This window comes from Lonchura striata, chromosome 1A, assembly GCF_050655825.1.
Source record: "Lonchura striata isolate lonStrDom1 chromosome 1A, ASM5065582v1, whole genome shotgun sequence".
In the NCBI taxonomy this organism is placed as follows: Eukaryota; Metazoa; Chordata; class Aves; order Passeriformes; family Estrildidae; genus Lonchura; species Lonchura striata.
The window spans coordinates 45312134-45339443 of NC_140741.1; the positions used below are offsets into that span (position 1 = coordinate 45312134).

General features: G+C 39.4%; 1 protein-coding gene across 1 annotated transcript in view; it reads right to left on the minus strand.

The window, feature by feature from the left end:
- Positions 1-20611, minus strand: part of TAFA2 (TAFA chemokine like family member 2) — a 179368-nt gene extending 158757 nt beyond the window's left edge. The window contains exon 1 of the transcript XR_014951817.1: positions 20473-20611. The gene's annotated coding sequence lies outside the window, so the exon portion shown is untranslated. The remainder of the gene's footprint in view (positions 1-20472) is intronic.
- Between the last annotated feature and the right edge of the window lie 6699 nt (positions 20612-27310).

Sequence of the window (27310 nt, forward strand, 5' to 3'; positions counted from 1 at the left end):
ATAAGATCAAACAGAATGTGTAAAAAGTAGAGATTCAGGTACAGAAAAGGTTTATAAAAGCAGATACTTTTTCCTTTAAAATTAAAGCAGGTCAATACAAATTGTCCAGGTCACCATAGACAACTGCATGGCTATGCAAGTTCTCATTTTCCGTAACTTTGAAAATTGCTCTCCACACTATAATGTCAAAATACAGCATTTTCAATAATTACAAGCAAAGTCACAAAAGCATTTCTGTGAATTTATTAAAATTCAACACATATGAAGGATCAAAATTTGCCAGTCCTGAACCACAGAAAAATCCCAAAGTTTGATGACCTAGTTCCAGGACTGGATAAATTTTTGCTATAGCCAAGAAGGGGCATGGCTAGGACACAGAGATTATTTAATATCACCTCACATGATTTTTGGGAGGGAGTAGGGGAAGGGGCAGGGAAGCACTACCTTCAGGGTTGGCACAGCTTGGCGAAGGGAGTGGCCAGGTACTTTTTTATTGTCAGGGGGTTTCTGTGTGAACAGTTCATTTCTTGTACCACCTAATCCCACCCCCCCCTTCCATTAACATTGTTGCCGTTTCTGCTTGTTTTATTATCTCATTGCTGTTTCCAGTAAATATTTTTATCTCAACATATAATCGTCACCTTTTGCGCCTCCAATTCTCCTCTCCATACCAACATTGGAGCAGAAGAGAGAAGCAAATGAGCAGCACATAGTTTGGAGAGTCCCAGTGGGAGCTCTAAACTGGGGAGTAGCATTTCTAAACTGAGACATTTGATCAGCTGATTTTTTTTTTTCTGTTTGCAGGCCAAATTCAGGTACATTAATGGACCAATAAAAAACATCTGCAGAAAAGTCAGGTTTGGTCCTTGGGGTAACATGCAGCTATCCTGATAGCTTTGTCTCCCATGAGCAGGAAAAGTGATTCAGGCTCTGTTTGAATTAGCAAAGGTGAATATTGCTCCAAGGTTGTTTCACTAGGGATTGAAACAGTGAATGTCACAACTAAAATGCATTGAATTTCAGTCCTTGCACTTAAGAGCCACATCTCTTCATCTCAAGGCTGTAACAGCTCTCTCAAGCATCAGAAGTCCACAGCATTCTAACCTTGTAGCTGACACAACAGCATCCCCTGGCTAACTAAGCTTTCTAACTAATGCACAAAGGCAAAGGACCTTCTTGTCACCTGTACTGCATAACAGCTACCATCACCGAACTAAATAAGCTGAACTAGAAATGCTGACCCATCCTCTGTGCAATGACAGTTTTTAAAACAATTTGTTTAGAGGCCGAGACCTAAAATTGTTTTAAATCACATTTGGCTAGAAGCCAAAAATTTCAATTTAATGAAATTGGAAAAAATAAATTCTACACACTACTAGCAATCAGCAAATTTCTCTCTTGGTAATGTTTTGCACAAGTCTTTGGAAAAAAAAAAAAAAAAAAACCACTGCAGGTATTATTACAGTAAAGGCATGCAAAAATATTATTTAGGCAAAGATTGTTTCAAGATGGTAGCTTCTCTAACAGACTACTTGATTACAAACTTTACTAATGTTCATCTTCTTTTTCCAGGATTTCATGACAGCCTTTTAAGAAAGCTGTATGTCCAGAAAATTTTAAAAATTTAATCTGCTTATTGTAGAGAAGATCTTCATACAGATCTGAGACAGGACTCTTCTGGGCAGACAGATTAACAAGTAGTTTAAATTTGATTTAGCTAAGTAACCTGATTAAAATACAGTGTTGTTTTTTCAGCATATGGCCTGAATTGTATGCACATAATCATAATAATAAAAATGCACATTTTACATGTGCAAATGACAATAAGTTATGCAGGCTGTCTCACAATTTGTCCATGCAATCTTAATTTGTGCTTACAGACAGTTCCCACATGGAGTTGTAGAGCTGCAAATTATCTTAGGTCAATGGAAGCTCTAAGAACTTCATCTCCCTAATATAAAGTACCATGGACAGGCATCATGCTGGACCTGCTGTCCAAAAAGTGCTTTGGCTGGGGATGATTTGGTTTATTGGCTCTGAGAAAGACATCTGCATCACCCAAGGTAAAATCTCCTCATATTGAAGTTTTATTCCCATGAAATCTAAGCAGTGCTGCTGAGGTAGCCCAGCAGGTCAGATGGACACTACAAAAAAACAAGTGAGCTTCCCAGAAAGCAGACTTCCTGGTCTACATGTAGAGTTAAAGTAGGATCAAGTCAAGATTTTAGTGAGTTTTTCTGATGGTCTCTTCTGTGCTGCTGTGAAAAGGAAATAAAATTGTATGTAGAACTAAGAAATGGTAGAATTTTTTTTTCTGGGAAATGATGCTAATGTACTCATTTGAGGAGACTTGTGAGGAAATGAAAGGTGAAAGTATTCAGAAGAACTTGCAAAGTTCTGTTATCTCCCACCTATGTAATTATAGGAAAGGTGACTGATTTTAAGTACATCTATATAGCAATCAAAATAAAACCTGCTCAAAGCTAACCATGGTAAAGATTATAATTTAATGTAAACAGTGACTCCAACTTAATAATGCAATCTGCTTATTATGGAGAAAGAACTGACTCTTGACAGATATTCACTACAAACACAATATATAGGTATCCTGATTAAGGTGTGTCCTAGAAAAGCCACCATGCAAATAGCCTAAAAATAGGCTAACCATCAGGTATCTTGTTTTAAAGCTGTTCTCACATAGCTCATGGGAATCATAGCCATATGCAGGCTCATGGCTCAGTCAAAACCTGGTCCAATATGTAATGGTGCTTTGAACCAGGGCTGAACAAAGTTCATCCCTCATTCATTTTTACCTAAATAGCACTCACCATTGGTTCAGCTGCACAAAATGCTGATGCTAATTCTTTCTATTATAGACAGGCCCTAGGGTTTTAAACTGCATCCCTCAATATATGTGTATCTATCCACCCTAACATTTTAAGACAGATTAGGTCCTTGATTTTGAAGCTTGCAATTACAGTTGTCATACAATACCACAAAAAATATAACAGAATTTTTTAATTTGTATAAGCATTCTAAAGGAAAATTTTAAAGAACTTTTTTTTTGAAGGGGATATTTATAAAGGATGGCAGCTGAATACAAAAGAAAGATAATGTTTACTCACTGAGAGAATTCTAATCCTCAAAAACTTAAAATTTTGCCTAACAAAAAACATTCTGTCTGTGTTACAAGTAGTATAAAAAATATTTTTTTTCAAATGTTCTATATTTGGTTATTTGCATAATTTCTTGCAATTAAATGGTAAAAAATGGTAAACTGGTATTTAGGATCATTCCAACTATAATTAACATTTTCTCCTGTTTTGCAATTAATTAGAAAACTGCCTTACTAAATACTGCTTGGACATTTCATCTCTAATTAGTCAGATATTGATGGAGCGTCCTGCAGAAAAATACTGCACAAATACAGCTATTGGAGGAATCAAGGCAGGTACTTTTAAAAGCCTTAAAGACCCTCAGCAAATAAAAATACAGTCAAAAATTACTTTGCATTTTCTGAGAAAAGAGTAATTCTGGGGACAACAAAAAAAAAGGGCAATATGGGGAGAGAGGGTACATGGCTGTTGTGTGGTTTTATTTAGTCAGTTGGTTTTATTAATGTTAGTTAGCCTTTATGCTCCCCCATTTGTCCCCTCACAGTTGGTGTGATCCAAGTTGTTTACCCCAAAAGTTCCCACCACTTGGCTCCCCAGTTATCTGTCAATCTTCTCATCTCTCCCTGTTTTTTCCTTATTTGGTTCCATCAATCCGAGTTTGTTTATACCCTTTTGGCTGTCAATCCTGTAACCACCCCCAGTTTCTTTGAGAAAGTTCTGTATCAATCACCCCAGTTTAGCTTTTGTATTTGTCCCCTGACCTTGTGCCTACCCCTGTTACATTATCATAGGTTGTTGTATCCCTCTCCGTTTTATCCCCATTGGGCGAGACAGGTTTGCAACCCTGTCCGCCCACCCCCTATTCAAGCTGCTGCAATCTTTGATTTCTTTGGCATTTGTTCCTGCACCCACCCAGAGGGCACCTTTCCTGCCATACCTGGGTAAATAAAGGACTCTTTGGGCTCGCAGACAAGTGTCCTTCTCTCATCTCCTCATCTCCTCTCAGCATGAAGGGTTACCCAAGCTGCACACCCACGCGGCGGCAGCAGCGGCATCGGGGGCAGACGTTCCTGCCCGGAGGTGCCGCTCCCACGGCGCCACGCGGCCTCACGCGGGCAGTGCTGGCTGGCCCCTGCCTCTGCCCGGGGCCACGGCCCGTAGCCTCCGCACGTGGCCTAATCATGTCAGAACTGGGGCCCAAGCATTTTATTTACTAAGCGAATTCAGCTGTTGCTGTCCACACTAAGAATCGTTTCACCACGCAAATGACAAGCAAAAGTACTTCGGCATAAAATTCTCTGTAATTCTGTTTAAGAATCTTAAGAAGTAGCAAAGCAGATGTGTTTCTTAAATTACTTATTCCCATTAGACAAAGGAAGAAGAGTTGGTTTTTTTTATGATGGTAATTTTTTTCAATTCCATAGATTGATGCTGTCCAGTGTATATTGTATCAATGGGCAGAGTGGTAGTTTGGGGATTGATGCCAGTAGACCTATATTCTACAAAGAGCCAAAACTGGAGGAGCTTAATGAACCATAGTCAAGTTGCTCATTAGAAAATCAAAACCCCAGAAGAAATCCTTATAACATGCTCAGGATTTTGATAAAACACTAGTAGATGTCAGAAATTATATACTTCCCACTCCTCATAGACCAAGACACATGGACCACTGCCACAGCTACGACAATGTTGTGACTTACATGCCATGTACACTTACTGACAGGCAGATGCAGTGAGGACTAAGGATTGAAAGATTCTCTTGCAGGCATCAGTCTTGTATGTAAGTGAGCCAAAGTAAAGGGCAGAAAAATGTTTTATCACTGTTCAGCACCTCAGTCCTGAAAGGTCATGCTATGTGTCAGTGTCACAAAAACACTTCACACAGAGTATGCCTCTTTCAGGATTTTGGGTTTGGTTTGTTGCTCTGAAACTCTGTAAGTAGATTTCTATACACATTCAGCATATGGTTATCCATTCTTGTGGAAACTTCTCTCATTTCCCCGTTACATCACAGTCCAATAAATGTTTGTTCTGAAATTAACTATCCTTCTGGATGATGGTCTCAGCAACAAAACCTGAGCTGAGAAATAAAATTTAGTTAATGTCACGCTCCTTATAAACTAGAAGGAAAGCTGGAAGCACCCTTTCCAGACCTATTTTTAAAACCTGATTATTTCTTTCTTATTAATACAAGTATTATATGTATAATATGTGTAACATATTATAGTTTTTTATTACTAAAAATCTCTGATTATTTATTTGTCTTAGAATTACCAGAAACATTAAATCTAGCTTAAAGAGTTTGATACAGTCTCATAACTTGTGAGATATTTCAGACTTCAGTTTAATATTCAGACTTTCAAGGGGCAGCCACAATTTTTTCACACATTCGGATTTTTATTAGACTGAATCATTAAACAACAGATAAAAAAGAAATTAAAATAATAGTTTTAGCATAAATTGCCTCCAATGTTAATTAGTTTTGTTATTGTCATACATGATGCTACTATTCTTTCAATTATCTATCAGTAACAGAGATACCAATATGTTCAGGATTATGGCACCAACATTTAGACATTGAAATATAAGTACTCAGTTCAGTTAACTAAATCATAGGTTTTAAAAGACCTCCATGATCAAGTCCACCTTTGCCAGATCACCACCTTGCCCACTAAACCACAGCACTAAGTGCCATGCTCAGTATTTCTTTAACACCTCCAAAGATGGTGATTCCACCACCTTACTGGGCAGCCTGTTCAAATGCTTAACCACCCTTTCCATGAACAATTTTTTCCTGATGTCCAACCCGAGCCTTCCCTGGCACAGATTGAGGCTCTGTCCTCTCATCCTGTCACAAGTTGCCTGTGAGAAGAAGCTGACCCTCACCAAGGTACAGGCTCTTGTCAGGCAGTTGCAAAGTCTCCCCTGAACCTCCTCATCTCCAGGTTAAACACCTGGGCTCCAGACCTTCACCAGTTTTACTGCCCATCACACCAATACACTTCTTGTTGTGAGGGGCTCAGAACTGAACACAGTCCTCAAGGTGCAGCTTCACCAGTGATGATTACAGAGGGAAACATTATGTTTGACATTATTGACCTGGTACAGCACTATAAAGTCCATCCAAATATCTCAAATATTTTGCCACATTTAAAATGTTCACCATGAATGATTAAAATGCTGCCTTTAAGGCAATTTATTTAACTTAACCTGCTGTGATTTGAAGTACAATTTAGTTGATCCAACCTAGATAGGTATTTTAAAGCCAGCAGGATCACTTTTTAGGTCTATTGATCAGCATCAGGATTCGATTGCCCAAACATAACCATCTAGGGCCATCTGAAATGCCCAAGAGAAGGGATCAGCAGATGTGATGCAAGCCATTTTGCATCTGATTCAGATAGGGTTCTGCAACAATCTAAAGTAGCACTTGGAGGCCAGACAGAGAGTTTTAAATTATGTTATACACTTGAATCCTACCCTGGATCTCCCTTGACTATGAAGCTAAACCACCTACCTCCAACTGGAAGTGAACACCTATTTTAGGTGTCAGTCTCAAGCTGAATCCTGACTTTAATGCCCTTTTTGATAGTCTATGACCAAATTTGCAATATCTAAAGCCAAGAAGCACTGGGTTCTAATTTAAACTCCACAAAGCAATAACAAGGTGACATACATAGTGTTTTACTTTTTGCAGAACATTGAAGTCTCTAAAGAAGGAGTTTCTTTTGCCATTAAAATAACATACTGTCATTTCAAATGTAGCTTTGCAAAGGTTCATTATCTGACAAGAAAATAAATCACAATTAAAGGTGTATTTACTTTTAATCTTGTATAGCTTGTGGGGTTTGAGTGTCTTTGAAAAAGAAAGGGCGATGTCTAAAAAGGTATTCTTGTCTGGTCCTGTATGCTGGCTCAGGAATTTTATTTGATGATGCACCATTATTACTCTACTCCAAATACCAGGAGATTTAACACATTTTTGAGCAGAGGCTTCAAGATTAAAAAGAATAACTTCAAAAAATAAAATTACTACCATATGTTTGAACAGGCAAGGAAACATAATACTATGAGACCTGTGAGACTGCTATGTCTAGCTGTATCATTCCAAGTCACAAAATTTAATTGCTGGAAAAAGATATCCAGGCCAATCAAGTAACACAAGGGGGTGGTAAAACACAATTGTAGCTGTTATTCAGCTTCTGGATATGATCATATCAGTGAAAAGGTAAATTCCAACCACAAGTTTTATTAGTGCTGAAAATGCTAAGAGGTAGCTTCACCTTCACCTTTTCGGTCAAAATCAGCCACCCAAAGAGCTTTTGTTATATGAGATTCTCAGAGTGAATTTCAGAGTATCTGCAATGGCTATGTGAAGGGCTCGACTCTCTTTTCTCTGACAGATCTAGGCCATCTGAGCAGGTTTTAAATCTCCTTCGTCACCTCTGAGACTGAAATTAAAAAGGAGGTATGCAGTACTCAGTCTGAAAGCTCTGTAGTATTGTAGGCTAGCAGAGAAACTGAACACATGAAGCTAACCATGAAGGGATATGATGTTATTTTAAAAGCCAGTTTTAATGATTGTAGTGTCTGTTGCTCAAGTCCTTTAGCTTTTTCTGAAAAAGCTACTGTGTTACACAGATCTTTGAGCAACTGCAGAAGTGAAATCAACTCAGGGTACCAAATGGAAGAGGTAAGCTGAAGCATAAGATAGAAAGAACAGACTCTATTTTAAAATCCACTTTGTATTTCTATATTCGATTTTTAATATTAAAAATAACTCTGGATTTAAAATATTTCTGTCTGTTTTATTGAACCTTGACCACAAATCAGTTAGACTTACCCAGGAAGCCTGGTGTTGAAAGTCAGTGGAATGGCAAAATAGTAGCTATGCTCAAAGACAGATAAAGGACTAGAGGCTTGAAAGCACTCAGAGGTATGAGGAAGTGTCCTCAAATGGCAAAGAAATGGAAAAAAATTGCACTTAGTTCAGGAACCATTACAAGTTCACTGCATATTATACTGGAAAAATTAAAACTCTCACAGAAAATTACTACTATGACTTATTATGTTGATAAAAACAAAACCAATGGGCTGTGCTCCTTTATTACACCACTACTTAATGTAATTAGTATTTATTCATGGAAGTGAGTGGTATTTAACTTAGAGATCAAATTTTTGTAGAAGAATGTATTTATAAGTATACAGAAGTTCCTAATTGTTAGTGTGCTGCCAATAATCAAAGACATTATTTCATTCAATAACAATTCTTTAAAAAAAAAGAAATAAAAACACAAAAATGTAGTAGAACAATAGATCTGGGTTCATTTTTCAAAGGAAGTATTTATTGGGCAGAAGCCTAGGATAAAAATGTTTAAATTTAAAAAAGGAAGGAAATGGACATCTTCCTGTTCCCCAGTTATGGTTTTGTTTTCTTCAATGCTAGAAAGTATTTACAATAGTTAAAAATTAAAGGGCCTTACAAACCAGGCTTCCATAGAAAGTCATAGGCAGACATGCTTTTCTACAATGCATAGTTAGACATTTCTGGGAAATACTAATGAAATGTCTTCCAAAATTATGAAAAGAGAAAAAAAAAATAGAATAGAAGGCAGAGGCCAGGTACAGTTTCTTTCCTCCAAAGTGGAAACAACTACTCAGCGCCTGGACAAATTTGCATTTGTCTTGTAACAGTGCTGTGTGAAACACCATCTGCCACTAAGCAGCAGAAAGAATTTGACAAAGTATTCATCAAAGTACAAAGAAGTACTTTTCTTACATTCTCAGTTCCTTCTTTTGTTAGATTGTAGTCCCGCTTGTTCTCTGACTCTGGCCATTACTGAAGTACCTTAATAGAGAAACTTTTCTTCTCCTTCACAAAAGAGATCTAATGGATAAAAACTGAAGGTCTTTTTTAAGATCAGACTCACTGGAGAACCTCAGCAACAGCTGACAAAAACAAAACAGAGAAATTGTTTGTCCACTACTATTTCTTTTACCAGTGGGCTCCAATCACTTATTTCATTACAATGAATTAAGTTCAAGATTTCTCCTGATCTGAGGGGAAAGGAGAAACTAAAGCAAACTATGATTTTCAAACAATAACTTCTACCAGAAGCAATCATATTGTGGAACCACTTATCATTTTATAGACAGTTCCATCATCCATTTCCCTCTACCTCCAAAACTATCTGTAGTCCAATATCTAAAAATATTACAGTAGGTCTGATTCACACTTTGGCAAACCTCAATTTAAAAAAATGTTCATTAGCCAACAAATAACAACCCCAAAAGTGGAAGAACAGAGAAAAGATGCAACTTTAAATCTTTCCAGTGACTCATCCCTATTATGATCATCACTGTGCATGTGAACTCCACAGACCACTGCTGATCTAGGAATATATTGTATATACAGCAAAACTATGCATGTTTATCTTATGGTTTCAGTTCATAATGTTAGACTGTTACATAGCTATTCATATATGGTCAGTACATAATGTTTTCAGGATTTTTATGCTTACAGGGTTGTAAATGTATTTTACATGCAAAGGCAAGTACCCAGCTGCAAATAAGAAGAATAATCGTATCTATGGAGGGACAATAATTTAAAGTCATAATGGCTTGGTCAGTAAATGGAAAAATGTTCTTCTCAGGTATTAAATAAAAGTTATACAGATCTTCTGGTCAAGACCAGAATACACACAGAAATTAGAAGAACCAGACAGCTATAAATTGTCTCTCCAGGAAGGAGGCCATGAATTACCAACAACTAAAAAAACACAGAGACTGAAATGTGCAGCTCACAGAATAGCTGTGGACAAATCACAAAATCATAGCTTCTTACTTTTTCCAGTAAAACAGTAAAGCTTAGGAAGGATTTGGTGCATGCAGACTATTTTATCTCTTTGTTTAATGGATAGGAAGTTTGGGAGACTAAAAAATATTTTATTTTTAAAATCTGTCTTTGAACCACCTGAATCATTCACTAGTGAGAAATATTTTATTATTTCAGCTGACAGAACTAGGCCTGTCATAATACCATCATAAGTAACCAGAAAAGATTGCAACTGAACTGAAGCAGTGCTGAACCAAAAAGTTCCAAAGAAACGAGGAAAGAAATAAAGCTATATACTTGACTAATTACTCACCTGTATATTTAGCTATTTTCTCAAACAGGGGTGCAAAAAAAAGGCACAGGTAAATTGTGACCTTTCATTATCCAAGACAGAAGGGAATACACAACATACCCTTCATGTACAAAGGCGTCAAGGACTCTACAAATTACCAAAACTTCTCAGCATATTTGTTTGATCATATGTATCTTGTATTCATCTTGAATCTGCATTTAACATGTACAGATTCAGAGAAACAAATTTTTCTCGCAGGAAGATGTTCAATATTGTTCCCACAAAGCAACTGTGAGAATGAGGTATGAGCTCCAATATGCAACCAATGAAGGGAGCCTATCAGAGACTGTTTTACAGCAGCTGGGACATTTCTACCAACTTCCATGCCAGAGTCATGGATAAGTTTTCCTTCTGTTAATCATTTCCATATTTTGCTTAAGTGGAACTCAAAGCAGCAAAAACCAAAAATATTAGCATTTGTGAAAAGATTATTAGGATTCACCACAAGGTGATCCTTTGGCAGGTTGCATACACATTTAGTTTCTATCTATTAACTAGGTATAATCAACCACAATTATAAAGCCAGGATTATATAGCCTGCATTAGTACATATTATTAGATTTAATAAATACACGGATGTAAGGGAACCTTACATGTGAGCCATGTTGAACTCACTTCTTCATTGTAACTGAGTCAGCTGCAATTTTTACCAGCTTATTATTAGACAACCACTTAATTTGAAGAATTATCCTAACAAACAGAATATTATGATTACCAAAAGAATATATGAGAATAACACACCATTCAAAAATGTCCAAATCTTTGCAATACATATGGAATATTATTTGTGTTTGTGTTCTGGTTTACTCAAAGCATTCTCCTGGGTGAAAAAAGTATATAAACTAACAAATTAAAAATTAACTACCCAGCCAGCCATGTATCTACCTTCATTTTATGTTTTATTAAAATAGCATATGCAGTAGCCTTGTCTATGTTATTGATAACACCATGGTGGCTATTGGACTGATATAGTGGTCTCCATGAGTTTCCAAATATAAATTAATCCTAATGAGATAATCCCTAGTGCATGAAGATGGAGGAATGCTATCTAAATAATGCCACTTCTGTTGCAGAATTGGTTTCAAATTAATTGTTTCTTTCGAAAGCTATAATTATCAGGAGGAAAGCAGTTAGAAAAAATCAAGTTTAAAAGTGCATAATGTTTAATAGCTCATTAAATAGAAAATACATTGTAAATTTGGGAATCAGAATGACTTGCAGCTAACTGTGAAATGATGGGTCATACACATGAAAAGAGACTTTTCTGGCAGGAGAGCAATTTGGTAATGCTGACTGCAGTCTGCATTTACTTGACATTCGGAAAGATCAGATGACACCAATGCAGATGAGGTGAACAGTGAAGAGAAAAGGAAGGGCAAGGAGAACCAGAGGAGAAAAAGTTAGGTTATGAGCAGCTGAGACATGATGAGGAAGGAGAGAATATAACTGCCATTATTGAGTATTCCATTTTTAAAGTGGAAATGGGAATAAAGTGTCTTCATGTATTCAAGCAGCTATAGCAATTGTTGAGTAAACATTTTTCATACAGAGGAATTTTATTAAGAGTTTATTTGATGAATAATTAGCAATTTTTAAAGTTTTCTTCCAATGAAAAAACATACCAAATGTGTATTTATTCACTGTCAAATATCTCTTCATCATAATGCAACAAAAAAAAAAGCAAGTCCAAAGACTACTTGATATACTTAAGAATAATTAAGGTGTCAAAAAATCCTCAAGCCTAAAGCATTATACTACAGTCCCAAAGGGAAAGAAGTTCAGAACAGCTGAGTTAGGCTTAAACTTTCTCCTAATACATTTTCCATAAGCAGTGACCCCAACAATTGCACAAGGGGACACAGACATGATCAGAATGTGAGAAGGCTGCATTTGCGTGTACACAAACAGGTGCATGCCAGGCCAGCCTGCACAATCAGGAGGGCTAAAGCTGCTGAAAACCTCACAGAGTCATCTAAAGGCCCAATGTACCAAGAACTGTAAGCTGTCTGCTCAGAATCACATCTGATGCAAAAGCAATGTACAAGGGGAAGAAAGTTACCCAGAGTTACATTCTCTTATGTTGTTAGGCTTTGGTCACAAGCTGACCTTCTGTGGTTAAATAAAATACTTCTATCAATATAGTGGTTTTAGCTGGGATATAGTTACCTTTCTTAATAGTAGCTTATTGTGTTTCAGATTTGTGACCTGGCCATGAATAAGGCCACAATACAGCAGGTAACACCCCTGAAGGTGCTGTGGTCCAAGGATAAGGCCACTCCAGAGCAGTGGAGCACACTTGAGATGAGAGTGACCACGGCTGTGCATTAGTCCATACTGCAGCAGATACAGCCCTGAACAGGCTATGATCTATGGATAGACCCATGCTGAGCAGTGGCAATCAGGGCAGTTCACTGCAATGTAAAACCCTATGGCCTGGTCCAAAGGGACCAGGGATGAAGACTGCAATAGATATTCATCTAAATTGCCATAAGCCATTATTTGAGTTGCATGTTACAGTAAGTATTACAGTAAGAACCACACAAACCAGTTGAGGACAAGCCTTACAACAACCAGTGCAAGGGCAGCAGAGACCCAACCTGAGCTGGTTTTGTGCCCAGTAAGTCCACAAAACAACCACCTCTCCTCTACTGAGTGACCAGCATAGCAAACAGAATCCAAGTCAAGGACCAGATGAACTCAACTGTCATTTTATGGACATCATACACTGGTGGGCGACAGACTAAACAAAAAAAAAATTGCATATATTACAGAGTGAGAAGGGAAAAAGGGTGGTTAATGAGAGGATATTGAACAACATGGGGCCTAAGTGTGATGTAAATTTTAAGAATAAGTGGTAAAGATCATACTGGGTTAGGCAGGAATAGAATTAATATTCTTATAGCAGCTTTTATGTTGCTGTGTTTTAGATTTGTGACCAAAACAGTGTTGATAGAAAAGATATGTTTAGTTACTGCTATACAGTGCTTAAACAGTATCAAGGCCTTTTTTATCTTCCTCACATTGCTCCACCAGTGAAAAAATTGGAGGTGCAGGACTGCTGACCCCAAATAGCTGAAGTGATATTTCATATCATATGAGGTCATGCTCAGCATACAAACACAGGGAAGAAGCGGGATTTGGCATACATTTCACAAGTCACCGCTACGTGTGATGGAGCTCCGCTTTCCTGGAGATGGCTTCACCCCTGCCTGCCAGTGCAAAGTGCTGAATTAATTCCTTGTTTTGCTTTGCTTGTGTGTGCAGCTTTTGCTTTACCTATTAAACTGTCTTAACCCACAAGTTTTCTCACCGTTACTGTTCCAATTCTCTTCCCCATCTCACTGTGAGGGAGTGAGCAAGTGGCTGAGTGGGCTGAGCTGCCTACTGGGGTTAAATCAGAACAATCACAATGACAATGTTTATAACCAGAATAATAAAATCTCATTGCCATAAAGGAAAAATTGAAGCTGCATTTGGGAAAAAAATCTCCAACATTTCCTAAATCAGAAGCTCAATCAGGATTCACGGCCACTTCTTTTGAATGAATTTGAACATCCATTGCACAAATACCAGCGTAATGCCTTCCTTGTGAAGGTTTGGGCACTCACCAGTTATGCATTTTAAATATTACCTTAATTCCAATGCAAGGTTTATCCCTCGTGAATCTAGACTGAACAGAAAAAAAGTAGGATCATAATAATGAGAAATGTCAGTGTAGTGGCTGATAATACCATATCTAAATTTATAGCATGTTATGTTAGAATATAAACACAATATTTCTTGCGTCTTGATTCCAGTAAGACCATAGAACTGAACTTATCCCTCTCTATTTGGGTGTTACCGGATCATAAGATAAAACTTCCCATCTTGTTTAATAATACTTTATTTGTTGCAATGCATAGATTCACATGTTTTTATCCTAAATCTGCACAGGTAACAGAGTGTGAAGAGAGAATATACCCCAGAGAGGGTATATCTTTCAGCACTTTTTTAATGGTGCTGAAACAGATCTTTTTTTTTCTGCAATTAGGCTCTAAACATGACCTAATTTCCTGCACAAATACCAGAGCCTGATATGCTTAGTCAGAAATTGATATTTTACTTTGGTGACACACCAACAACACCATATTTGAAAATTTACATTATTGTAATAGTAGCCTCTAACTTTATAATGCAGAGTGCCCATACGCCTGTAGAATCTTTCTGAAAATTTCTTGCTGTTACATAGTCTCTTTTCTGAATATAATGGGATTGAAGATTCATAAAAGGCGTAGGAGTGGTAAACCACTCAAATAAAGCTCAAGTTTTAAATTTATACCCATAATACAAATACAAACATAGTTATCAAAACAGTACCTCACCTACATGCCTTCAGCACTGATCAGTCTAAGCAATTAGAAATATTTATTCGGGCTCAATTCAGAAAAGACTTAAATCACATAATTAATTTGATTGGTCCCATTGAAGCCACACCAGCTGAAATGTCTCACATGATCAGCCCTCAAGTTTTACCTCTCTGCACACAGCAGGAACACATCCTAATTTTTCCCTGTGGTGACTTTTGGGACTTGGACACTTCTACAGTTCAAACTGAACTAAGACTACTAATTCATCTTATATAAATCATGAGATAAGCTTCAGATGGTACTCACTTTCATCTCTTACTGGAAAAGATCCACATTTCAAACAGTTTGCAACATACAAATAGCACAGAAAGACATTAGCTTTCCTCAGAGGCACGAAGCCATTCTGTGTGACTTGAATATATGCAATAACACAATACCCAGTGACAAAATATCATTGAGCCTAGAACCTGAAAGGCCAAACAGGTATCTTAAATGGGAACAAACACTGAAAGTCTCAACTGAAAGGGGATCTAGAGTCCATGGTTTGAATACAGTGCTCACAGATCTCCCAAATGCAGTCACGAGGCCGAAGGCAGCACCTATCCTAAGGCTGCATGACTGCACGTCAAAGGCTTTGGTACAGGTTCTCTCATACACAGTTTCACATGGCAAGGTAGGGACAACCTATAACCAGGAAGGCTGTTCTGTATAAAGATGCTCAGATGAGCATGAAAATCCACTGGGTGACCCAAGGGCTGAGCCACACCCTCTACCCCATCCATGATACAACCTGCCAGACAGAGATGAGGAAGAACACCCGCTACATAACTGACTGCTTTGTGGCAGGATGGATCAGAGGCCACAGCTCTGCCTTATCAATATGTGATGCAGAAAATGCACTGAGGGAGTAGAAAAAATCCAATATGAAAATATCACTGCAAATGTGAGAGACTAGTCAGGTCTGTGCTCCTGTCTCTAAAAGAGCTGGTGTGAGACTGCATGTTACTGACAGATTTATTTTAGAAATGTTTTATATCCTGCTTTTAAAAGTGGAAAAAAAAAGCAAAAGTAGTACACTAAGCAGCTGCAGTTTGATTCTTGTAAGTAAAGTAAATATGCAGCACTGCAATACTGCCTCCTTGCATTTCAAGAAAGAAATTGCTTTATTGAATCAAGACGATGATCCATCTAGTCCAGTACCTCATCTTCAAATACTGGACCTTAATACAGCAACAGAAGAGGCAAGAAATATTCCACAGAGAGAGAGGCCAGCATACAACCAAGACTAAACATTTATCTATTTTTAGAGTGTTTGATATTTACTGACTCATTTATTAATATTTTGCTATTTATACAACCAGTTAAGTTTGTTGAACTGTGATTGTTTATTATTTACTTGTGAAGTTTGCCAGTGTAAAGCACCTTCTGCTGCATTAGCTTTGATTTGTAATAGAGGCATAGAAGAATACCAAACACCCAGGAGTCCAAAAAAAGCCATGTGTGCTTTCATCTGAGTGCTACCCTGTACCGTGGCTTTCCCCTTGACATTGTTAAAGGGATGCTCACAGCTGAGGCGGCTGTATACAATGCTGTCCTGGTGCCAAGAGACCTGTGTTCAAGCTTCCTATTACAAGATCAGCAAGATGTGAAGTGAGGCAACTAGAAAATGCAAGCTATGAACCTAGCACAGCTAAGGAGGTTTGCTAAACTTCAAAGATGAGGGGGGGAAAGCATTTCCTAACTTTTTACACATGCAATTATATAAATTATTCTTCCACACCACAAAACATACAGGATCCTCTCCTATAAGTGTTTAGCTACAGCCTAAGGATCAAATCCATACAAAGAATTTTCCAGTGCTACTTCAAGCAACAGCTTGAAGTGCATTCTACAAATCACTGTACCAATGTATTCAGATCTGTCTTTCTTCTGAGAAAAAGCTAAGAAAGCTTTTTTCAGTGACTTAATCTCTTCATCATTTTATCTAACTATTTTATCTAACTAGTGTCATGCCATACCTGGTAGTTAACTACTTTAATTAGTAAAGTGTAAGGTCTTTGCTTTCTCTTTTCTATCTCCAAAGTGTTTTTCAAAACACATGATATAAAAGAAGCTATATGAAGATGCCTTGAATTGTTTATCTTAAAAATGTGACTGTTCTGCACTAGTAGTATGAAAAGGTACATTAGCTGGCCATTATTATTTTGCTATCTCTTTTGATAAATAACTCGCTACATATGGCAAACAAGAGTGGTTGCTTGGCTATATAAAGAAACAAAGCATAAATCCTTCCCAAGTTCTACAAGAGCAAAAGGAGATAGTTCTGTAGCTGTCACCATAAAAAATGAACAACATTACTGTTGATGTTTCCACATTCATTCCTATGTCTGGTGAATGTTATATATCTGAACTTAGTAATGAGGAGAAGTGTTGCAAAGTAAATATTAAGAGTTTATAAAACCAAATCAATGAGCCAAATTTTCTGTTGAAATAGCCCTAAGAGTGAACTTCTGTTTTTAAAAAATATTTCAAATGTGAAAGTGTGTACTTACAATGGACTCTGTGAAGCTGTGTATACTATGACACTGTTTTATCATGCTGAAAAAAAAAAAAAAGAAAACAAAGCACAAGCAAAATCCTTCTAAGTAATGAAGGATTAAATTCACACTCTTAAATTCAGTGATATAAGGATAATGGAGCAAATACTCCAGCTGGTTTAAAATGTCAGACCTGCAACTACTCCAAGAGAGGAATGAAAGTCTAAGTCAGCTGGTGATAACCCTCAACACAAAAATGATCATGAACAGGGACTGGTCAGTATTCAGTTCTGCTGGCATAGGACTCTTCTGTTACATTCATCCTTAGACAGCTCAAGGCCTTCAAAATTCAAAAGGTAAATGAAAAATATATTTTCCAATAAAAAGCTATTGCTACCTGAATTACTTGGACAGGCAATAGAAAAATGATGAAAGACATTTAAATGAGATGTTTAAATAGAGATTGAAAATATGAAACTCAACATTAACTAATTAGATTGTAGGGTCTTCCATTGCTTTAGCCTCTGTATTACCATGCAGTCTTTGTTTACTGCCATTTATCTTCTTTGTTTGATGACATTTGACTAATAAATACATTGATGAATTGCATCTGTAAATGCCATCCATACATCACAAAAATAGGATGTACTCAGTGCTTCTGGTACACTGATGCTAAAAGATCTTGTTTTATTTAAACTTTCAGTACTTAGCAAAGGAAATATTACTGCTCTGCTGGATAAATTTCCTGATTTTTATTTTAATTTTCCGTGAGCAGACAGCTGCAGAATAATGTGATTTAATGAAGCATTTCTAATAAAATCCTGCAGAAGATAAAACAGAGGCATACAACCGCTTGCTCACTGATAGTTGTATCATTTGGAATAATTTTTCAAGATGGTGATCACATTTCTGTGTAGATGAGTATTAGGTATTGTGATTTTCTGTCTTCCAAGTCAGTGATTCCCTTTAGTGAGATAACTAGTTAGCACTGTTGCATTACTTATTTATAGTAAACAAAACATACAACATAATCAATGAAACATCTTTCTAGTACATTATTTAGGTTTACACTGCTTGGTAAGTAGCAACACAGACAGCAATAAATTTTGGTGTGAAGATGCTCAGATATTAAAAACTTCGTGGTTACATTTTGCTTACCAAAAACATACTGCCTGTATTTGTAAAGATGTCCTTTATCAAGTCTGTCATCACCTGTCATGAAATCATGAAACTTCTTGGCTGCTACATTTTTCTCTGCCATAACAATTCAGTGTAAAGTATTATTTGCTTTATGTAAATCTAGACAGGGCTCAATGAATCATCACTTTGCAACCTGCCAGTAAAACAATCTCCAATATCCATCTGTACACACATCTATTTACTTTCATTCAGAACAAGTTTTTAATGTATTCCCCACCAGAATAATCAAGTGCACTACAGGCATCTGCACATAAAGCTGAGATCTCCCAGATCATAAGAGACAGGTAAAAAAGTTACCCCGCGTGTTCAATATGATTAAAGGTACTGGCAGCTTAGCCATCATTCTCTGATTAAAACAGCAAGACAGAATCAAGATTTTATCTCAGTCACCTACTATCATCAGTGTATCTAAAGTTAATACTACATTTTTGAGGGACCTTCTATGTACAAAAAAATATGTAGAACCAGTGAGTAGTAAATCTGATTTGCTGTATCAACTGAGCAAAGATTTCCACTGAAATTATGGTAGGTAATTTACATTTATAAGAATAACTACTGGAAATTGGGATTATGTGAAACAAAACCCACATGGTTTTCAATACTGCTTCAGCAACATCATCTCTCTGAAATAAAATATTAATAGTGAAATTTATATGAATTACTTTACTACTGTTAATTATACACTCACAAAACAATTTAGGCATCAGTATGAGATGACAGCACAATTAATGTGCACAAGTATAATTGAACTTGTAATCTTTGCCACCTCTGATAAAAATATCTTAGTATGCTCTTTCCCAACTTCAACTAAGCTCTCCTCCTAGCATCAATGAACTACTGTGTTTCAAGTGTGTACCCAATACTACAGGTAAGAATCTTAATTTCTCAATTTTACTTAAATTAGCCCATAAAGTAGCTTTAAAGTGTTAAACATATAGTAGGCTGAATGATAAAGTCTGAGACTAGTTGGTAAGACAGAGAAACCAGATAACAATTATCATTTAGTCAATAGTAATTTAAATGTATCCACTGTGGTCCAAAGACCCTATGACCCGGAATCCTTTATGGGGTTTTCAGAGAAAGGAGTTGAGTAGGTTTATTATTTAAATTGACAGTTCTGCAGGAGTCAAAGCATGGTTCTTTAAATACTGAGCCAATGTCTACTGGGGGGAGGGTGGTAAAACTGAGGTATTTATAAAAAAAAATACTGGTAAGCTCCAAGCAAAAGCTGGAAAGGGAGAACTGTAGCTACACATATAATTTAAAATGCTTTAAGCAATCATTTAACTCCCGTAGGAATGAAATATACAGAACAGCCATGCGTAGCAACCCCTAACAGGGCAGTGCAAGCTCTCGCTCTTTATTCTTTGCATTGTATCCGATCCCACAGCTGCACAGGAATAAAGCAGGTTATTTTAAAACTTTCTCTACAAAAGCAACGTGGATATACAAGGTATGTTTCATAGTATATACGCACAACTTGGAGAGCACTACAGAGAAAAAGAGAAAAACGGAGCCATGAATCTTCCCTTTATGGCTTTTTTTTTTTTTTTTTCTTGTTTGTTTTGTTTTTAGAGGCCGCATAAAGCGACTATCCGCTCTTCCAGCCGTTCTCTCGAACGCGGCCGATAAAGCGTCCGGGCACAGTAATCCCCAAGTGCCCGAAGGTCCTGCGAGTTAGCGGCTACCCGTTCCATAAAAGTTGAAAACCGGGTGGGTTCCCCTGCTCCCCCCGCCTCCCTCTCGGCTCTGTTGAACTGTTCTTTTATGTAAAATGAAATAAAATTAAAAGGGAAAACAGAAGTCTTGAGAATCGCCCGCCGAAAGGCTGCAGCCGGCTGCTTCAGGTGCCCAGCAGAAGGACGGCAAAGCAGCTCTTCACATCCGGCTTCGTCCAACTTCAGGGCAGCGGGCGGGCGCAGCCCGCGGCAGCCGCTCCGCACACCTCACACCTGGCCCCGCCGCGGCCGCTGGCGCCCGCCGCCCGCGGGGTTTCCGCCTGCGAAGAGTATCACCCGGCGGCCCCACCAGCGCCCAGACAGACACACAGACAGACACACGAGCCTGGAGCGCTACGCTCACCTACCTGCAGTCCCGATTCTTGCTAGAAATGCCTAGCGATCGGCCGCCTCCCGTCCGGGGGGAGCTCCAGCCTTACCGCCCGGGCATCGCCGGCACACGCCCCGCGCCCCGCCAGCGCTCGGGGGCACGGAGCGGCGCCGTGCCGCGTCCGCTCGGCTCCCCTCGGCAGCAGCCGCCCGCGGGGCCCGGCTCTCACACCCCGCCTCTCTGGGAATACACCAGGAATTCGGCTAAGAGATGCTAGAGGAAGGGTGAAGTAACTGGGAATTGAGAGAAGACTTGAAGTGTTTCTTATGCACGATTTCAGAGTATCGAGAAAAAAAAATAGAGAGGACGAAGTATGGTTGATCTATTGGAACAGCGGAGATGGGTAAGTCCTGCAGCCCAGACGGCTTCGGCCCCTACGCCAGCTGCGCCTGGTTCCGATTCAGCCCCGCCGGCAGAGGAAGGAGGAGAAGCCGGCGCGTCCTGCAGCAGTCCCTCCGTTAGAGCATCTCTGATTGGTGTGCCTTCCACACACAGCACGACTTCCCCCTCCTGCTGCCTCCTTCTCTCTCTTGGGAAAAGTAATTGGAGAGCGCGAGGTTCACCTTCAGCAGCAGCAGCCTCCGCGCCCAGCGTGCGCGCACCGCTCCGCGGAAGGGCGCGGAGACACCCCGGGCACCCGGACAGACAGGCAGTTCCAAGCGCGCCCTCCGCGGCGGGGAGGAGGGAGGAGGTGGAGGGAGAGACGCCCTTCTCCTCCCCCGTATTTATCCGGCCACTCGCGACTCTCCTCCCCAGCCCTTACGAGGGAGCAAGTCCCAGCGGCCGGTTCTGTCTGACCGAGCAGCGGGGCTCAGCCGGCAGTGCCTGCCGCCGCCGCCCGCGCACACTGGGGCTGGGGCCGCCTCCCTCCGCCGCCCGCTCCGCAGCGCAGCTCTCCCTTCTCTCCTCTCCGCTCCGAGCGGCGGGGCGGGGGTGCGAAGTTTACGCCCAGAGGCGCATGTGGCCGGGGAGATGCCCGCGGACCCCCGGTGGCCGCGCCGCCGCTCCCCCGGGACCCCTCTGCCCCTGCGGTGGGAGGCTGGGGCGCCGGGCGGGAGCGAGCAGCCGGGCGGGGCAGGGTAGGGCCGGGCAGGGCAGCTGCCCCGGGGAAAGGGGGCCGCGGCTGCCGGAGCAGGGGCAGGAGGGACGCGGCGGCGCCGGCGGCAGCCAAAAACTGGACTGTGTCTCCCTCCAGAGGGAGAAGGAAGTCGCGCACGGCAGCTCCGGGAGAGCCGAGGACTCGGCCGGGCCCCTCTTCCCTGCGCGGTGGGGTGGCGAGCTTGGTCCGTGTACCTGCGCTCCAGAGGTAGTGAGTAAAGGTAGTACGGGTCAGGTCCTAAAGACCTCTTGTTTCTCTTAAGACAGCTTTAAAGACATGTGGCGGGTCGTGGTCGTCTGCCACGACTATTGATTAATAAGGGGAAATATTGTTGAGTGAGGATAATTAAAAGCAGGATATTCTAGTTTATTTTGCTGTGTTCTGTGCTATTCAAAAGGTGTTGCAGAGAAGTAGAGGTGACACAGCTAATAAAGGTGAGAAAGAAACCTTGTTTGTTACAGTGGTATCAGAGTCAAGTTCTCAGTTTTGTCCTGTAATTCTGGTTCACCCCTAAATTAAATGGGGATGAATTAATGCAGCATTAAGAAGTACTGATATACCTGATCATCTGTTGGGTTTTATTTCAATTCTACAAGCTAGTATAATGGCCAGTTTTCAGAAAAGAACCTTCTGCTCAGTCCTTAACTGTTACCACATCTTACCCGATGTTCATAATCAACTGTCAGAAACAGAAGAGGGAAGTGAAACAATCCTCTTCTTGTTATTGTTCATGCTAGTTCTTCCATGCAAACAAGCATATGTAGAATTTTTGATTTTTTTTTCCAAAAAAAACCTTTTCTAAAGATTCACACAGTCAAAAAAAGAAAAAAAAAAAAAGAGGGCAAAATGAAGGCTTAATGTGGACTACTCTGCATGCAGTGATGCAGCTGTAGGATGAAATACAAAGAGGCTGGTATTGAAAGGGCAAGTTAAAAGTAGCCTGGTATGTGACTGTCACAAGCGCTGTTGCAGAAAGCACTGCAGTACATATACATGCCGGATGCTGACTGCAGCTGAATTAAAAGGCTGCTGGTTGTAAAGACAAATATGGTCTTGTCTCGTTCATTGGAAGCTGATACAATAACTTCAGAATTTTCTTATTGGGTAATCACATTTCTAGATTTTAGCAGACAGCTAAAAAAAAATTTAGAGGCAACTGGAAAAAGCCAAGATTGTGCTGCTATTGGCACCACAATATTATTTCAGGAAAAGAGACAGATCCAGACTAAAGTCGGTCCACAGGGGTTGGATGCTCCTGCCCCACCAATTCCAAATGACATGAGGTCCTGAATACATGGTGGAAAGGATAATCTTTCCAGCTCCCTGCCTCAGTGTAGGACCATAAGTATTGCTACTCCATTAAAAGCAGTGAAAGCCCACCAAAAATACAACTAGAGCAACTAAAATGCAACTACAGCAGCTGTTGCACTGTATATGTGGCAAACACCCTGTTGCTATAGGAGCACATATGTTTATTTTACCTGCTTGTATCATTACACTCAAGCTGACTGCATGTTGTAAGACCAGAGGACACTTGGTAGTTTCATGTTGGTGTCCGGCTGTTGCAGAAAACTGGTAAATACATCTGAAGACACAGAGTACTTATCACCATGTTGAAACAAACAAGTCCCATGCAAACAAGTAAAGAAAAAGTAGCAAAGCAGTAAGCTGACTTGTTTTGAAACCCCAGAATTTTGCCAGTGAAAACACTAAAATTGTAGTCTTTGTTTATGTCATAATGCTGCTGCACATGAGCATTTCCAAATCTGTTTGTGTAACATCTGAAAATCTGAAGAAATCCGCAGTGCTCACACACAGGTTGTGTGACACCATGCATATGAAATCATGTCCTGAAAGACATGCTTTCAGAAAGCTTCTCTGCTTTTGCAGTATGCTCAACACTCCTGGGAAGAACTGAAACGATCTGTTGCACCTATAGAATGCAGCTGGTTTTACAGATGCTTACTTGGTTAAGTCTGACTCATCTCCAAAGGTGCCTTTGTACATGCTGCACAGGTACAATATGATAAATTTACCAAATTCTGGATACACCAGATTGGCAGTCTTAATCTTACACACCCTGTATTTATATCTTTCTGACTGAAAAATCCCCAGCTGAATACCATGGCCTTAGAACACAATGTAGTTATGAACAATTATTACATAAATGTTCTATCTTTATTACTTCAGCTAGTTTCATTTTTGAGTTAGTGTCATTGTTTCTTACTTTTCATCAATTTGTATGTCTCTTCCACCTGATAAAAGACAAGCATAAAACATGGAAATGGGCACTGGCATATGCAACAGGTGTAGTATTTGGAGAAACTTCAGCATTTCCATTTCAAGGTGAATATCACTGCATAAAAATCAGGAAAGTAAAAACTTGTTTCTGACTAGTTGTATGTGGATCTGGTGTGTATATCTTTTAAACACTAATTTTACTCAGAAGCATGCATATTCTGGGCTGCTAAATAGAAAAAAAAAAAAGAAATTTTATATTTTAATAGCCACGTGTAGATTTAGTCTCTAAGAATTGACAGCAATGTCAGTACTGTTCATTAAGATCTACCAACAGTTTTGCTCCTTTATCTTTCTGAATAGACTCCTCCCCTCCCACTACTCACCATGCTACTAATCTAAACTAGTTTAAAGTGCCAGTTTTAACACTGCTTTTCCTTTTAGCAGTTAGGTTCTTGGTTTCTCATTTTGTACCTAAAGATTAGGATTTTGGTCGGTTTTTCCAACTATCTTAATATTAAACTTCACATACTAAAATAAGCAGCAGCTCAGACCACAGTGCTCACTGGGAATACCTTGGTGTAAGGAGATATATAGACATAGAGCCTGATGTACAGCAGCATCCTGAAGCATTCCTTTATTGCCATCCCATAAAGCTGGGGAAGAGGAAGCAAGGATCTCAAATGTCAGCTGCTGTAAACTATTTGTGGTTGTCATCCTGACACTGTGTGAGCTGAGGCAATCCAACAGTGCCTACAAGTCCCCTTTATAATATGTGTACAGATACACAAACAGACAATTATGTTTTTATCCCAGGTGAGAATCTGGTCCACCAAATTTAAGTCCTTTAAAAGCTCTGCAACATTCCAGATGTTCACATACAAAAATAAAAGTAATTGACTCCTGAAAAGCTGATGGAAATGAAAAGGCGATGGAGCAAAGTTATTCTGGGGTTATTTAATAAGTTTCCCACAGGCATTTACTAAAATCATGCTGGGTATTTCATTTTGAAGAAAAAGAGGTTTTTAACTAGCATGCTGGAATGATCATTGATCTTAGAAAGCTTTCACAAAAAATGGAAAAACTGACTGCAAAACAATAACAAGTAACCAGTCTTTATTTTCTACATCATTTAAGTTATAGAGATAAACACTATGGTTTGGGGGTTTTACCATTTAAATCCATTCTTCTAAGATATAAATCACATGTATGCTTATGTATGCTAACATAAATGTTGCTTACAGAGTACTGACATCTTCCAGAATGGGGAAAAACAAAAACAATAACAACAAAAACAAAGGAAAAGGAAAAGGAAAAGGAAAAGGAAAAGGAAAAGGAAAAGGAAAAGGAAAAGGAAAAGGAAAAGGAAAAGGAAAAGGAAAAGGAAAGAAAAACAACCCACAGGAACATGTATATTCACGGTAATTTTGGGAGCGAGACTTTGTTGCTTTCATTCAAGAGGAGAGAAGGCTGGGAATCAGAGAGAAGATGGATCGAAAGGGATTTCTGCACTTCTGGTTGGGCTGAAGATCCCAATCTCAGTCATGCATGGGCTGACTTCAAAGTTAAATCAGGTTGCTTAGGGCTGTGTCCAGTGGTTTCAGATACCTCCAAGGACACAGATTATGCCTACCACTCTGTTTGTCCCTTTTCCAGCCTTTGACCTCCCTTACTGAAAAGGTTTTCATTCCTTACATCCAACCAAATGTCTCTGAATTTCTCTTTCTGGCTTTTGTGTCTGTTGCCTCAACCCTTTGCTATGTACTTCCAAGAAGCCTCTGGTTCCATTTTCCCTGTAACCATCCATATGCAGTGGAGTACGGCAGTTATTTCTCCCCTTTCCCTTCTTTAAAGGGCCTGAGCAAACACATCTACCAATTTTCTCATATGTCATGCCTTCACCACTGCTAGGACACATGGCTGACTCCTGTTCATCTTGTTCACCAGCATTTCCAGGCATTTTTCTGCAAGAATGTTTGCTAGATAGTGCCCCACTAGTACTGCTGCATGGGTTTATTCTGTCCCAGATGCTGAACTTGCATTTGTCTTTGAACATTATGAGGTTTCTGTGAGTTCAATTCTCCAGCCTGTTTTCAGCCTTCTGAGCAGCAGCCTCGCCCTTCAGTATATTGACAGCTCCCAGCATCTTGGTATCACCTGCTGGGAGAGTTTGCCACTGTCATCCAGAATGTTGGTGAGGACTGTCAGCAGTTCAGCCCCAGTACTGAACATGGGGAAATGCCACTAGTGACCAGCCACTGGTCTTCAAGCCTTGCAGTTCCATCAATCTGCACCCATTTTTTAAACTACCTATCCAGCCTAGGTCTGCCCAGTTTGGCTATAAGGATGTTGTAATACACCATGTCAAAAGCCTAACTAGTCAGGATAAACACACACTGCTCTTCCCCAGACAGACAGCCATTTCATTGTAGAAGGCAATTATGTTGGTCAGGCAAAATTTGCCTCTACTAAATCCACACTGACTATTCCAAATCACCTCCTTGCCCTTCATGCATATGGAAATTACTTCCAGAAGCATTTTCTCTATAAACTTCCTGCAAAATAACCTGTAGTTCCCCACATCCTTCTTCTTGACTTATTGAAATTAAATATATTTACTATTTCCCTATTATTTGGGATCTTCTCTTGTCACCATGATCATTTGCAAATGTTAGAGTGTGGTCTCATAATGACATCAGCCCACTGTGAAATTGACATTCTCTGGACAGAGAGACATAATTCTGTCTCTCAGGAGAAGCACAAGAGAGAAGATTATTTTCTCTTCTCTCTGTGCTTCTCCTGAGAGACAGAATTATGCCTCTCTGTCCAGAGAATGAGAATATTGCAGCCCACTCCCTCAGGGTATTTGGACACACCTGGTCCTACAGACTGTTGCAAGTCCACTTTGCTTAGATGGTCCCCCACTGATTGTCTCCCATCATGGGTGATACTTTACTCCCCCAAACTCACAAAGAAACCCTCAGATGAATGCTGTTTGACTGATTTACTCTATGGAATATCATATCATCAGGACTTCATCATAAAGAGTAAAATCCCCCAGATTATGAGAACTGTAATTTCTATTTTGAAATATAAAGAAGTTTCTTCCTTATACTTTGTAAACACCTAAGCTCTCTAAAGGGGAAAGATTTAAAAACCTGCACTCCTCATTTCTCATTTGATACCTCCTGACAAGCCACTGCTGAGCTTTTTAGATCTTTTATCATCATAAGGCACCTTACTTTCTCTATGCTCTTGAGACCCTATGTTGCCAGGCACAGCTTCTGAATCTTGCTCTGGATGAAGCATGTACAAAAATGTTAAGTGTTGCACCTCTTCACCTTTTGCATTTAGTCTTAAATTTTCTTTTTAACCAATTATTTATTTGGCTCTATTATATATTTTGTAAGTAACAGGTCTGAGCTTTTTTACACCAAAAGGAAGAGTCAATGGGCCAAATACTTGGGGGTGCCTATGG